At 31.1% G+C, this 14,766-nt stretch overlaps 1 long non-coding RNA gene across 1 annotated transcript; it reads right to left on the reverse strand.

Moving 5' to 3' along the window:
- Positions 1–6,124: 6,124 nt before the first annotated feature.
- On the reverse strand, positions 6,125–11,964 carry LOC109618535 (uncharacterized). The gene is made up of 4 exons (XR_010712705.1): positions 11,618–11,964; positions 11,329–11,350; positions 7,847–8,050; positions 6,125–6,674 (listed from the first exon to the last, which is right to left on the reverse strand). It is a non-coding gene; the product is annotated as an uncharacterized lncRNA (long non-coding RNA).
- Between the last annotated feature and the right edge of the window lie 2,802 nt (positions 11,965–14,766).

Here is a 14,766-nt window from a genome sequence, read left to right on the forward strand (position 1 = left end):
CTCTCTGCAGCAACTTTAGTATTTGGATTCTCGAAGTTCAGAGTTCAGATCTTGTTAATGAAATTTTTGTAAACTGGTTTACATTGATCTACTAAGCAGTAAGACTTGATGAATCTGTGGCATTCAGTCGGCTGAATGGTAAATGAAGGGTCTAAACAGGTGACCTAATGGCAAAGAACTACCAGTTAGTTACAATTCAGTCACTTTTAAGTTTATTGAATGCAGTTTGGTTTTCCCATGACTATAGTAATATATTGTTCTTTTTAAGAACAGTTCTTTGATCTGACGTTATTCTTGTCTATTCATATATATTGCTGTACTGTGTCCTGTGTTTCTGGGCTTTTTTAATTAGATATTAATTATTCATTAGATAGATGGTTGTGTACACTTTGCATAATGCTTACAGCAATATATGGATAATCAAGTTCTGTATAATGTAAATAAATTATACTAGGTTTTTTTACCTTGTATATCTTAAATCTTTACCTTTTTAAATGCTTAAAGATCCATTCCATTTTTTCTTATTTTTTATTGTAAAAATTTCTAATGTTATAAATTAGTTAAATCATCTTTCTATTTTTGTTAATGTTTTTCTGTAACTTATACTTACTTGTGTTTTCTGTCAGTGTTTATCTTCTTTGTATACATGTAGCACAGAGGCATTCTGCCCATAGTATCAAGTCAGAAAACACACAACATTTTGTAAGATACAATTGGCATTTTTTCCTGTAACTTTAGCCTGATTTAGTTTTTTCTCCCTAATCTTGATCTTCATCCTATAGCTCTGGCTAGAAGCATTTCTGCCTATTGTATTAACTTTGAGATGCAGAACATAATATGTTACTATTGGTAAAAGTTAGATAACGACTTTTTTCTAAAGCATTGACTACTGTAATGAAAGCTGTCGTATTTTATATCCTCAGGTTAGTTGAGCTTATTGATTTTATTTCATTTTGATATTGTCTTCCATTTATTGACATGAATTTACTTGGATGTCAAACCTTAATCCATGTATCTTAATCTTAATAAGTGCAGTTATATATACAACTGCTTCTCTGAAAAGTAGGATATGAAAACATGATTATTTTGTATGCATATGACTATAAATTTCATTTTAAATAAAAATTTTATACTGAATGAAAAGTATTTATTACATTACTTACATAAAAAAAATTTGTAAACTGAAATGAAAATTAAACTTCAATGTGATGATTATCGATATCCTCATCTTTAAGTTTGTTTTTTAAGATAGAGCATTTTTCAAACTGTATGGATATTGATCTTTTTGGCCGCTACAGTTTAATGAACAAAACAGTTAATGACATTGCAATAGTTTAATATATACCTGCAGATTTAGAAGATTATTATAAATCAAGGTAGGAATGACATGAATTGAACGCGTTTTGTCAGGAATGTGAGAAAAGTGACAATTTTTAATTCATTCATTCTTTATTTCTTTAAGCTTTGCAGCTCATCAGATTATATAAATTAAACATAGTAAAGTACAGAAGTAGGTATTTTACAAGAAACCCTAGTACATTCATAAATATGAAAAATGACAAGTAAAGGAGGGAAAAGAATTAAATCTATTAAAGTCCTGTGCAACACTTTCAATAATGTCCAATTGATTAGTACCATGACTGTATGTATATATAGACTGAGTATTTACTTTATTAATCCAGGTATGATTTATTTGTATTTTAATGGTGCTTATTGGTTTGTGTTATGTATATATACTGTATGTACAACCTTATAACGTGAATTATCTTTATCGTTGATCATTATTTGATTACGGATTAAAACAAGTAATCAGAGTAATTATTTATACATACAGACTTATTTAAGTTTTTACAGACTTATACAAATATACTTATATTTCTTTGAAGTGTATGTTAATTATTGACACCCTTATACCGCCCCACTGTTGTTTCTTTCCTAGCCTTTACCATTCCATAAAAAAGATACACATATAATTATTATACTATGATGTAACATATATATATACCTGACAATATTGATTTTCTACCGTGTACTAACATTAGTTAAATATACATGTAATTGTATTACGATGTTATTTATAGATCTTGCACAACACAGTGAGGTATTAAGACGTACTGCTCCTACATTGTAATGTTATATGTTTGTGTTGTTGATGTATTATCTAATTAACATATTTATTTCTTATAAAATTAAAAGAAAGGTTCCTGTAGGTATTATAATTCCAAAATAAATTGTAAATCATAAATTTGTGGATTACTCATTAATTTATGAACTTTATCATAATAGTTTAAAAATGTTGACTTGATTGTTATAATTAAATGTCACTGGTCATATTACGATCATTCTTTTTGAAAAAAAAAGTTCTCGGGTTTTTTATGGTTTGAAAATTCTCGGGTTTTGGATGTGTTTGAAAATTGAAATGACCTTAATGATTCGGAAACTCTAAAATTAACATTTTAATTTCAATGATTAGAGACCCAAATTGCAATTATGATGCAAAAAAGTAATGTGTAGAAAAATCTGTTGATTTTTTGTCTTCCTATTTTGTCACAAAAGTATCTTCAAGCAGCATAATTCATACGTAATTGTCTGAATGACGAGAAATTGATTTCGTTTTGTATGGGGTGTAATAAAAAAATAAAAATTCCCTTTCATCTTGCGAATTGAAAACAAAGAATGTTTCATACTTCATGTATAAAGAGAATAATGCAGGTAATTTAGAGAATGAAGGCGCTTCTAAGAAAATTAATACGACCTCATTATTTTGTATGACTGAGAGTGGAACCAGTTAATGAGCAGACTTTTCCTATCCATCAATACGAGCGATAAAAGCTGGTTAACCATCAGATCTACCTTCAATTTTAAATTAGAATTTTTAGCTTTACACTTCAGAAAGAACTGAAGTACTAAATATGAAACCCTTCAGGTTATTTGAGAATCACCCGACTCTATTTCCCTGCTTAAAATTATATCATATCGATCAAGGGAGACTTGCAATTAAAAAAGTCCTAGATAAATAATATAAGCAAACCGAATGTTGCCTTTAACTTCTAAATTTTAGAAATCAAAGAGTTTATACTTTTTAACATAATTATGAATTATATTGGTTAAGATCGCACGTATAGTACTAGTATCAGGCATGCGGTGAATTTCACTATTTGCACACAATTACATCTCGCACTACTTTGTTAACGATACAAGTAAAAGGGTCATTTCATATTGTGATGCACTTTTCCTAAACTTTAAGCATGGAATCCCAACCCCGATTCAGATAAACGTGTGTTATTTTGGTTACCTGACCCACCCCTAAAGCGCAGGAACCAGCATAGTTCATGCACAAGCTTGAATTCGGAATTGTCAGCCATCATCCCACAGCAAATGTTCATTCTAGACCATGAAATTGTCAGCCATCATCCCATACCAACTGTTCATTCTGGGCCTTGTAATTGTCAGCCACTATACCACAGCAACTGTTAATTCTGGACCATGGATTTGTCAGCCGCCACTATACCACAGCAACTGTTTATTCTTGACCATGAATTTGTCAGCCATTATCTCACAGCAACTGTTTATTCTTGACCATGGAATTGTCAGCCATTATCCCACAGCAACTGGTAATTCTGGACCATGGAATTATCAGCCACCACCCACAGCAACTGTTTATTATGTACCATGGATTTGTCAGCCATTATCTCACAGCAACTGTTTATTCTGGACCATGGATTTGTCAGCCACCACCCCACAGGAACTGGTCATAGCTCTGTGGAAAGGAAAACAGGGCTGAAGACTGGTGCAAAGGGCGGTCTGTCAAGGTCCAAAAAAAATGAGAACAACAACTGGGATTGAAGCATTCTGTTGTATGTGGAAAAATGATGCTGACCAAGACGATGAAAATTATAATTTAAAGAAAGTCATGTCTTTTGACGTTATACACAGCAGGTTTCGAAAAAACACCCATGATGTGCCGATCAGATCTATGCATATTTCAGAGAGTCAGGCATTAAAATTTTTGTGGTCGTCTTTTTATTGCATATACTAAGGAATCATTTTGATCCTCCTTCGACTTATAGAACTTTACCTGATCTACCACTTCAGGAGTTTCTTTTAAAAAAGTTAGTTATTTCAGTAACAATCAGGACATATTTTCATGTTAAAATATGGTTAAAACTGGCTGATATTATCTGCAGTTCTATTCAATTCGGCTAACGACTGTGTCACCAAAAAGATAACTAATGACTCCCCAGGGGGGATCCGCTGGGCCTGTTCCCATCTTTGTATAATTACGACATTTCAGTCGACCATGCACTGCAGTGTCAGACACACCAGCATATGAAAAACAAAACCAACAGGTGGGCTACGAATCAGCAACAAGAAAAAGGAGGCAAATGCATCAAATGTTGACATGCTTAAGAGAAAGCTTATGACGAACTACCACCAAGATCTAGTTACTATTATTTGTCATCAAACCAAAGGGCAATACAAAGGAAGACATTAACAGCAGGCTGGACAAGGCAAAGATCTAGATGTCTGCCCAGTACACTACCGTCAATACCAACATGTACCAAGCTAAAGCTTTACCATAGCTGTGGTATAAAACAAATCTCTTTTATGAAATGACCAGACGATCCAACCACTCCATATGCTACAAAGAATATTCTGGAAATTCTGAATATTTCGATATGATACTAATCCAAATACAGGCCTGCTAAGACTATGTAGACACGAGGATCCAGTGAAATCATTTTCATACTGCAATGGAGATAGAGAAGGCGCGTAATCTGAAAAAGAGCCACAGTTAATAACAAGAACAGCTTTGAACTGCACTTCTGGCCCCAAGAGAGCAAGCATAAAGGATAGCCAAGTACAACAAGAAAAACTGGAGTAACTGATTCGCCAATAGAGTCTTGGATCATCGCAAGAATAGGAAACGTGTTGATGTTTTACACAATACTACATGTAAGTGATATCAATTTAATTTAAATGATTATGGTATTTTTTGCAAAATAACTTGAAATGGAATTAACAAACTTTCAATCAGTAACACATACAATAAATCAACTTTAGTCCAGTCTGTTGAAAAAAAAATGAAATAATAATTTAATATTGATAATAATATGTATTTATTTCTTTGTTTCCATCGATGTGTTTGGTGAAATTGCTAAAGGTATACGTTTACTCAGTAATAATATAATTCTGGTTGTAACGCGCTTTCTGATTGGCTGAAGAATTATTTTATATCGTATAAAGAATTTTTCACACGTCATAAAAACTAAAGTCAAAAACTTATCAATACGCCCGACGTTACGTTTGAACATTGTACAATTTACGTCATGCATTTTAAAGGTCAAATGACCGTTTTTATCTACAATGAAGAGTAAAAAAAATTAATTATAAGCAATGAATTCAATATTTATTAATTTTATACGATATAAGATGGTTTGAAACAATTTACGCTTTTTTATAAGCGGTTTATAAAGCGTAAACTGCCCCAAACCAATTGATATCGTATAAAACAATTACTGAATTCATTCTTTAATAGAAAAAAAATCAACTGATGATAATGATAAACCATCGACTAAAACTTCACATATCAATAACACAATAACATAAGTGTTGGTGCACAGATTAATCTGTTATTGGTATGACTCCATGAAAAATATATGATAGACAGCCACATTGTCTTCGTATTTCTTTTTTTTTTACCCTCGTAATTTGTGTTAAGACCTTCCATGGAAGTGTTATTTTTCGCTTTCAAAAAGAAGGTCAATGACCTACTTTTAGAGTAATTGGCCATTTAATAATGTTTTGAAAATTTAGGAAAACTCCCTAGAAATTTTACAATATGATTGAGATTTTCTTAATTGTGAAAATAATACAAATTGCTAAAATCTTTTAAAATTGAAATACAGTTTATGAATTGGAATGACACGAAATTGATGCAAAGCATTAAAATTTAATTACCAATTTTTTTTATTTAATGTAACAAAATACTGAATGATGATAATACTAATTCAATTAGTATTAAATAATATTGATCTTACTCAGCTGTCATTAAATTTATATGAGGTCAATGATCAAAATTATAAGGTATTAAGTGTCTATCATCGTTTTTAAGCATTTTTACAATATTTTTATAGTGTGTTCCATACGATTTTTTAAATGAAAAAGTAAGATAAAAACCAACAAAAAGTACACAAAATTATGTTGACCAACATAGCAAATATTAACTTAAAATATTACAGTACTACGAAAAACATTTTAGAGAAGAACAAAATCTGAAAAATTTAGTCCGAATTTCCTCTGATTTGCTAATAGTCCAACTTTGAAGCAATTTTTTAATATAGTAAAAATATCGAATGTCATGTCAATAATGTATTTAGAACAAATTTTACTCATAACTTTATAACAATCCGAAATTGAGAACTCAAACCCTGAGTTAACTTAAGAGTTTATTTTAATTTGTGCACTCCCTGGCTATTCATACACCTCAATTTCACAAAATCCAAGCTGACCCGTCGTCGTTTTCTGGATATGGACACTGTTGCCTCTAGACTCGGAGGGGCACATAAAGTAGATGACGTCACTATTAAAGGTAGGACCTTTATATATCCCTCCGCATACGTTGCTGACATCAATATCCTTGATATAAACTATAATGTTGTTTGCTTCTTTTGCTGGAACGAAATTTCATCATCATCACAACAACGTAAGATGTAAACTTTTTAAAGAAAAATAAATCAAACTACGACGGTTGTTTGGAAAATTTTGAGACATTTATTCTTACTCTCTTGGGAAAAAATATGAATCATTCAAATTTCACAAGCAAGCTAGCTAGGATACGGATATGCGAAAATTTTGAAGTTAATGACATCAATTAATTGTTCCTTCCTGATAAGCTAACAATCTTGCCTACGTACATTTATTGACCCGGAGCAACCATCGGAACGTCATTTCACGCGTCTTTTTGCTCCTATGTTTTAAACATGGTGACCTTACATTCGAACGGAAAATATGGACAGTTCTTCAATTCTCATCTTTTTTCTTTTAAAATGGCAACAGTTACATAATCTCACCACTACACAGATTTTGTGAAAAAAAATCGATTTATTTCTTTTCAAAGTCAACTTACTGTGAAAGTTCTTTTACATTCATTTTGTACACATCTTAAAACTGTTGAAATCAGTTTGTGTGTAAATAGTACTTGTAATTTTGTCCCTTTGTTTTAATTCTATTTCAGCAATATGTGAATACCCAATGATTAACTGAATCTATTGACCCCTTTACATCGTATAATCTTTGTTTAAGCAATTTTGGCCAGAAAATGTCTTTTTGAGATTCTAACCAATTTGATGTACATGTTTTTTCGCTGTGCCGCCTGTGACGTCAAAATTCAATAGATCGTCGCAGTCAGATTTCTCTTGCTTGGTAACTATTTCTGTACTATCTCCGTATATAAAGTCGAACACTAGAGAAACTTGCACAAAAGTTACTCCCAATAAGTAGCAAAACAAACATGTAAGATTTGTTTTTCTTTATCATTGATTGTAGGTCTAGCAACACTTAAAATGTAGAATTAATGTTTTATTTTTTTTTACTCTGAGTTTGTGTATGCCGACCACGGATTTGTTTATGTAACGGTCTATAATAATTATTAATTATTTTGTATCATTACTCTGCTTAATTATTCCTGCAGGGGTATTTAATGATTATGTCATTTTTAATTAAAATTCGTCATTGAAAGGTAAATATTTGTGTTGTCTCAGTAATTTCCAAACAACTCTCATAATATTATCGATATAATGAATGTAACATTTTTCCTTTTCTGTTACAGACTAGTTCCACATACCATATATATCATTCCTAGCATACACCACTACTTTGCCAATACTGTATATAGCATCCAACTGAATCAACAACCAAGGCTGTGTGGATATAGATGAGGAAGCCACTAGATTGTATGAGAAACACATCTTTATCCCATCAACTGCGTTTGATGCCTTGTGCATTTCATCAAATTCGCTGCTTAATATTGCTGTTCTGTTAAATGCCACTGTAGAAAAAACAATTAGAATCTAAAGGTGAGAAAGGCAAATTATTTTCTGTTTATAAGTTCCAAACGAATTATATTTAGTTAATACAATGTTGTTGGTTGTGAATGATTTCAGTTTATCATAAAATTATTTTTAAAAGAGTTTTTATTGATAATATTGAGGTTAAAAATTTTTTTCCATCAAAATTTACTTCCTTTGTCGTATTAATAGGTTTATGCAAATAATATAAATATTTAAAACACAATTTCACAGATATAGATTTGAGCATTGTTTTGTTCAAGAGGTTTCAAAAGGTTCAGAAATAACTTAAAGGCACGACAGAATTTGAAAGCTCATTGCATTTTGCATAGAAAAACAGAAGATGTATCAGTAAAAATAAATAGCATATATTTTTTCAACTATTCTCTCTCTCTATTGCTTAAAAGAATATCAATGTACACAAAAATATTTAGAGCAAAACCCGCGATATAGTTTGATTCAGCAGTTCAAAATTAAACTTCAGGTGAAGGAAAGTCATATCATTTGTTTTGCAATCCAGTATTTATTCAAGCAGCAATGTATAATCATGCATTGATTTTAAAAGAATTGAACATGTCTTGTAATGAAAAAATAATGAGATTTGTAGATTTCAAAATATGCCAAGGAAACACAACAATAGATTTGAGGTTGCAATGAATTAATTCTGCTCAGGTATAATGTCAGACATTGAAAAAAAATAGAGCAAAGATCTAGAAACAGTATAACGTAACAGCAGGAGTAATGTGCAGCTGAAGTTTTGATTCAGTGTACATACATTTTTTGCCCCTTTCGATTTTTGTTGTCAGCGGGCAAATTTAAAAACGGACGAACTTCAGTCTCAAATATTTAAGCAAAACATTGCTTGGGCGAATTCAAGACGGGGCAAAATCGTTTGAAAATAAAAAAGGGCGAAAATATCACCGGGCGAAAATAACCCTGTGTACTGTACTTCTTATCTCAAAATCTATACTATAAATTAAGAAATTTTGCCAATAGACCAAAAATTTCCGCACCAGAGTAACTGCTTACACTTTGGCATTTCAACATGTGTGATATGATGTCCGTAAGCTATAATTGAATTTTGCTCGATAAGTAATTATTAAATATTTAATTGAAAACCTACTTGCATTTTTGATGAACCAGCCCAATACATGTATAGCAAAAATAAGAGTAAGGTGGTGGACAGGAATGGGGTAATGGTAATTTGTAATGGTAATTGAGTGTAATTAATTGCAAATTTTGAGGTAATTGAAAGTAATGTGTAATTGGCCAAACTTTCAATTACATGTAATGGTAATTTAATTAATTACTTTCAAAAAATGCATGTAATTCCGATTACTTTTCAATTACTTTCAATTACACACTGATATAAATATGAAGCTTTCCAGTACCCATTGTTCCGACACTATCAATGGTACAAGGTCAAATTAGGAAGAGTAGTTAAAAAGCATTGAACTTTTGTTATATATATCATACTTAATATTTTTCAAAATGAATTTTTCCAGTGATTCAATATTTAATGATAAGTTTCCCAAATTTAATTAAGTACATGTATTTGATGATTTGCTTGTCATCTTTTTTCTTAAAAAATACTCATTTCCCTTCTTATTAGGATAATTAGTGTGTCAATTATCATTGAATTAGTTTAAAAAATCACTGTTTAATTTATAAACAAAATCAGTGTAATCTAAATTATATAAACTATTAATTAAGTCATGCGTTGTAATTGATAGCCTAAAATACATAGAGCTAAAATGCATGGCCTCAAATGGGATTTAGTTTTTGGAGCCTTACATGTCCACAGGGTGTGTTCCCTTAATGCAAACATTTGATAATTACATGTAGGTACATAACAATAGGTGTGAATTGTGTTTTGTTAACAATTAAAGTCTGTCCTCTACCTGAGATTAACCTGTATTTGGCATTGTACTTATAAAGAAAAACTAGTGATAAAAATGCAAAGGAGAAAGTTTTCATAAAATAGTTTTGCATGCAGGAAATACTATAGTTGACATGATAGGTGTAGGTAAGGGGATATGACTTTCAAATGTTTATTGAATATCAGGGTGTATGGGACACCTCCATATTGTGACTACCAGTACCTGCGTTTTCAAATAAACAATAAAACCAACTTTATATTTTTTTCTTTCCAAAAATTGTTAACTACAAGAGTAGTAAGCAAATTATTAAACAGTGAAAGTATTTTGATTATGACAAAATTTTATTCACATTATAGACATACCTCGGATCCTTAAATGTTTATGTGTTGTAGATAAATCATGGTTTTAGTAAATTTTGATGAAAATGTAATTTTTAATTTAATCAATTACATCTGCAAAGTAATTGTAATTTAATTAATTACATTTGAAAACTCTTGTAATGGTAATGGTAATTTAATTGAAGAATTTAAGCAAGTAATTGTAATTTAATTAATTACTTTCCAATGTAATTGACCCCATCCCTGGACTGGTGGACACGCTTTGGCTGATCCAATTCAGTGGAAGTTTTTACCGAAATATATGCTTGCAATGAAACAATATTTAATGATTTTATAAAGAGTAAATATATTTACTGGAAACATACTTAGAGCATACGTAGAAGTTAAGATTTGACAAACATTAAATGATTAAAATAGGACAATTTGTTTCTTGAATGTGCGATTTTAGTTTAAATGAAATAGAATGTTTGCTGAGCCCAAGCTTTGGTGAGAGCTTTCATAGAGGGGTTACCAATAACGGGGTTGAGATATTATCGCCATGGTAAAAAGTGTAGGACGAGCTCATTATGTATCGCAAACAGATACCTTGGATTGGAGCTTTTTGGTTTAAACAAAAAATTAATAAATAAATTGTAGCAATTTAATGCGATTTTAGTTTTGATGGAAATAATTTTCCAGAACAGGGTGCCCAGGAATGCGGTTTGACTAGTTAACGTCATAGCGAAAAGTGAAATGCAATTTAACCGGCGGGCACATACTTTGGATTTGACAACTTTGTTTCAGAATTTGCTAAGTAACATACATACACATGCAGTTGGTTTATTTTTTATATTTTAATATTATAAAACATGTTAAGAAAGCATTTAAGAAAAAAAATTCGGATAAAGTATATACAAAATCAAACAATATATTAGGCATTGCAGCACATTAATGTGTAAATTGTTAATTCCCGTGCTAGCGTGGGATGTTATCAAGTATGAAATATCTAGATCTGTTAAGTGTGAATGTTGACGTTTCCTTATTACTGTTCAGTGTACTTACGGTTAGTTTCGAAGTCAATTTTCTAAAACAAAATATATAATTTTTTTGATTATTTTAAAGTTGTATAATCTTGTTTATATTACAACTATTTATTTGCGTATTACATTAATGGTGAATTTGCAATGAAACTACTTTTTGGAAATCAGAATTATACCATTCACAGAGTTGTAAAAGTTTTTTCTAATCATTTATTACAAATTAAAGAGTTATCTCTAGAATTATTCCAATGAACTTAAACTATTTACATCCCCAATTTTTGGAACAATAAGTTTTTGACAAGTCAGCTTACCATCTCAATGTATTTACAGTCAGGCGAATACGTGAAAGTGAATCCTTTCGCTTTCTTCCATTCACAACATGTTCGACATTGGAACAGAGTTTCAGAAATTTTACAGATCTGAATCCCAATGCACCGTTTATCTTTTTCACAATAAAACAAACACTTGTGAAACAGTTTCCCATAACTGTTATCTTCCAGAGAAAGCAAAGATGTGAAATCAGAATCCGCTAGTGTTCCTTTTAAAAACGCTTGAATCTCGTTAGGAAAGCATTGGTGAGAAAAACATATGTTGACATGAACAGGGAAAAGAACGACAAAAACATGAGTCCGCCATTTCATGATGCCAGGTGAGCTCTAAATACGCTGGCGCTCTTATTGCTATTGAGTATTGATTTACTAAGTTCATCTACCTAAATGAATCCACACTAACGCAATAAAACGATTTGTCTTTTCTCTGACAATTCACAATGGTTGTTGCTCGAAAAGATGAATTGGGAAAGGGAAATTCATATTGTATACTTTTGCATAAAAACGGTGTTTTGCTCACTGTTTGCAATTGAAAACTCCTCATAACCACGTAATGTAATCTTCAAACGTATAAAATAAAAGAAATCACAACTTTTTTTCGGAGCTATTTATGTACAATTACTCAGTGTTTCGTCCATAACTTTGATACCAACTTACGTCATCAATCTTCTTCCCCTTCTCCACAAAAAATAATGGAGACATATGTACAAGCAATGCGAAACAATGAAAAGATGAAATAATAAACCAATCGTGGCAAAACCCAGATGGTCATCATTGTAAACAGTTCACAAGTATATGATATCATTTCTATCAAAATGCCACGAGAAGAAATTAAAAAAAACCAAACAAACAAACCTAAAAAAGCTCCACAAATTCAAAAACAAAACACAAGATGAAAAGCAAATTTCTCATATAGTTCACTGCAATTGTTCCTATAGCTTTAAAGGTCAATTTAAAAAACCCATTAAAATAGGGCTATAAGCAATTAGACCCAGGTTCAAACATGATCGATATTTATCAATTAGACAATATAAGTTCCGTGCAAGTTTCAAGGGTTTGATTGAAAAGTGATCAGTGCATTTTTAACAACCTTTAACGCATTGGCGTAATTTGGACAGAGGATGACTATTTGCTGTTTAATCGTTCGCAATAACACATTTCGAAGATAAAATTTGGTTGGAATATGGCATCTAATCATTGGGAGGTACTTTCTACCGAAATAAACAATAAAATAAAATAATTTTTTAATTTTTCCTACACTGTTAACCTAAATTGTTAACTTACAGTTAACTATATATTTCGATAGAAAAACTGTTAAAGTATGTTTTCGAAACATTGCACAAACAATCTAAAAGTTTTGTCTGCACTGAAAATAAGAAAGCTAAAGTGACAGTATCCTAAAACAACTGAGTTAAGAAAATTGTTTATTATCTTTTTAAACACCTTCCGCCACAAAAATAGTCCCTCCTTAAACTCTGTAAATATGTACTTTTCCTCTGACTATTTCATTTAGTAGAAATATGCCAGTGTCAAGGTGTCATTTTTGCACCCGCTTATGACGCAGTTGCATAAAAATCCATAGGTACCAAATGATAGATTATTGTTTAGAGAGTATATAACCACTTTTGTTTTAGCGTGTCTCACCTGACAGGTGAGATATTTACCTTTACAAATTAATATCCTATAGGAAAATGTAAGGGGATTAGGGGTCAGCCTCTCAACATTTTAAAAAGTAAACAAGTTTTCTTAACTTTTTGTTGAACAAATTGTCCAAGGATATTTATGTAATATTATGATAAAAAGAATGTACCTTCAAATTATCTAATTTACACAAATCATTATCTTAAAAAAGTTGAAAGTTTTTGTGAAAACCATGCATTCGATTCCTTATGAGTTTGGACTCTACCTTAGTAGATAAATCAAAGATAAAATAGAAAACCTTATCCTTTTAATAAAAGTACGTTTACAATGAAGGTTAGACCCATTCATACCAACAATTTGCAATTTATCACAGCCAATGGTAAAAATTAGGAATAAAATGTTGTGCAGCTGAAATGTAAAACCTATACCTGTAGTGTTAACAGAATGAACGAACGTTGTTGACTTACATTGTAAAATTTATAATATTAACAGATGAATGTATACAAGACAAAAATAGGTATTCTAGGACATTTGGAAATAGTTCTTTGTACACCTCTGTCTTTTTAATATAACATTTTCAGAATTTTTAAGAAGTCATCTGTGGACGTAATAAGCATGACCTAACTGATGTGTTGTTTACAAAATCTCTCATTAAAGTTTCTAGTACATAGACACACTACCAGTATCTTCCCTGCTTTCACAAAATCACGGGACTTTCGGGACAGGGCCTTATTATCAATTCAATAATTTACGTCTGGCCACGCATGGTAACCAATATTCTTTATATTTTATATATGGATACACCTAGGTGTAAAACGCAAAAAGACACTAAAAGTTGGTTACTGTGGTAACGGTTACCATGGCAAGCGAGGCTAGAGATGGAAAAATAGCAAAACTTATCTACTATGAAGCCATATTAGAATAGTTTGCCTTCTAATATAAACTGTCAATAACTTTTATCCTAGTATCAAGGAGCAAAGCGGTCAAGACTGATAAATCGTATCACCTGTGCAATAAAGTGGTAACGACAAGGTTTGAAGGCAATGTTTTGAAATCATTTTTTTAATTGCCTTTAGTATTAATTAATAATGTCACTTTAAAAATTTGCAGTGTGTAAAAAGGTGAACATTTTGACACAAACTCTTTTTAAAACTGCTTTTAAGACCATTGTTAAGCTCATCTAATCTCAATGCTTTAGAACATAAATGACAAATAATGATTTATTAAGGTCTTCCGTTTCCAACGGAAGACCTTATAGTGATTGTAATGTTTCTTATTAAGGTCTTCCGTTTCCAACGGAAGACCTTATAGTGATTGTAATTAAGGTCTTCCGTTTCCAACGGAAGACCTTATTGTTTTCGTTAGGTTTCTTTTGACCTATTATTTTTCTTGTTTTTTTTCCTGCACCAAATTTTTAAAAACCGAATATTTCAAAAACGATTCGACGGATTTTCTCAAAAATTTCACAGATAGAAGACAGTAACTATAGC

This window comes from Magallana gigas, chromosome 4 (assembly GCF_963853765.1).
Source record: "Magallana gigas chromosome 4, xbMagGiga1.1, whole genome shotgun sequence".
Taxonomy (NCBI): Eukaryota; Metazoa; Mollusca; class Bivalvia; order Ostreida; family Ostreidae; genus Magallana; species Magallana gigas.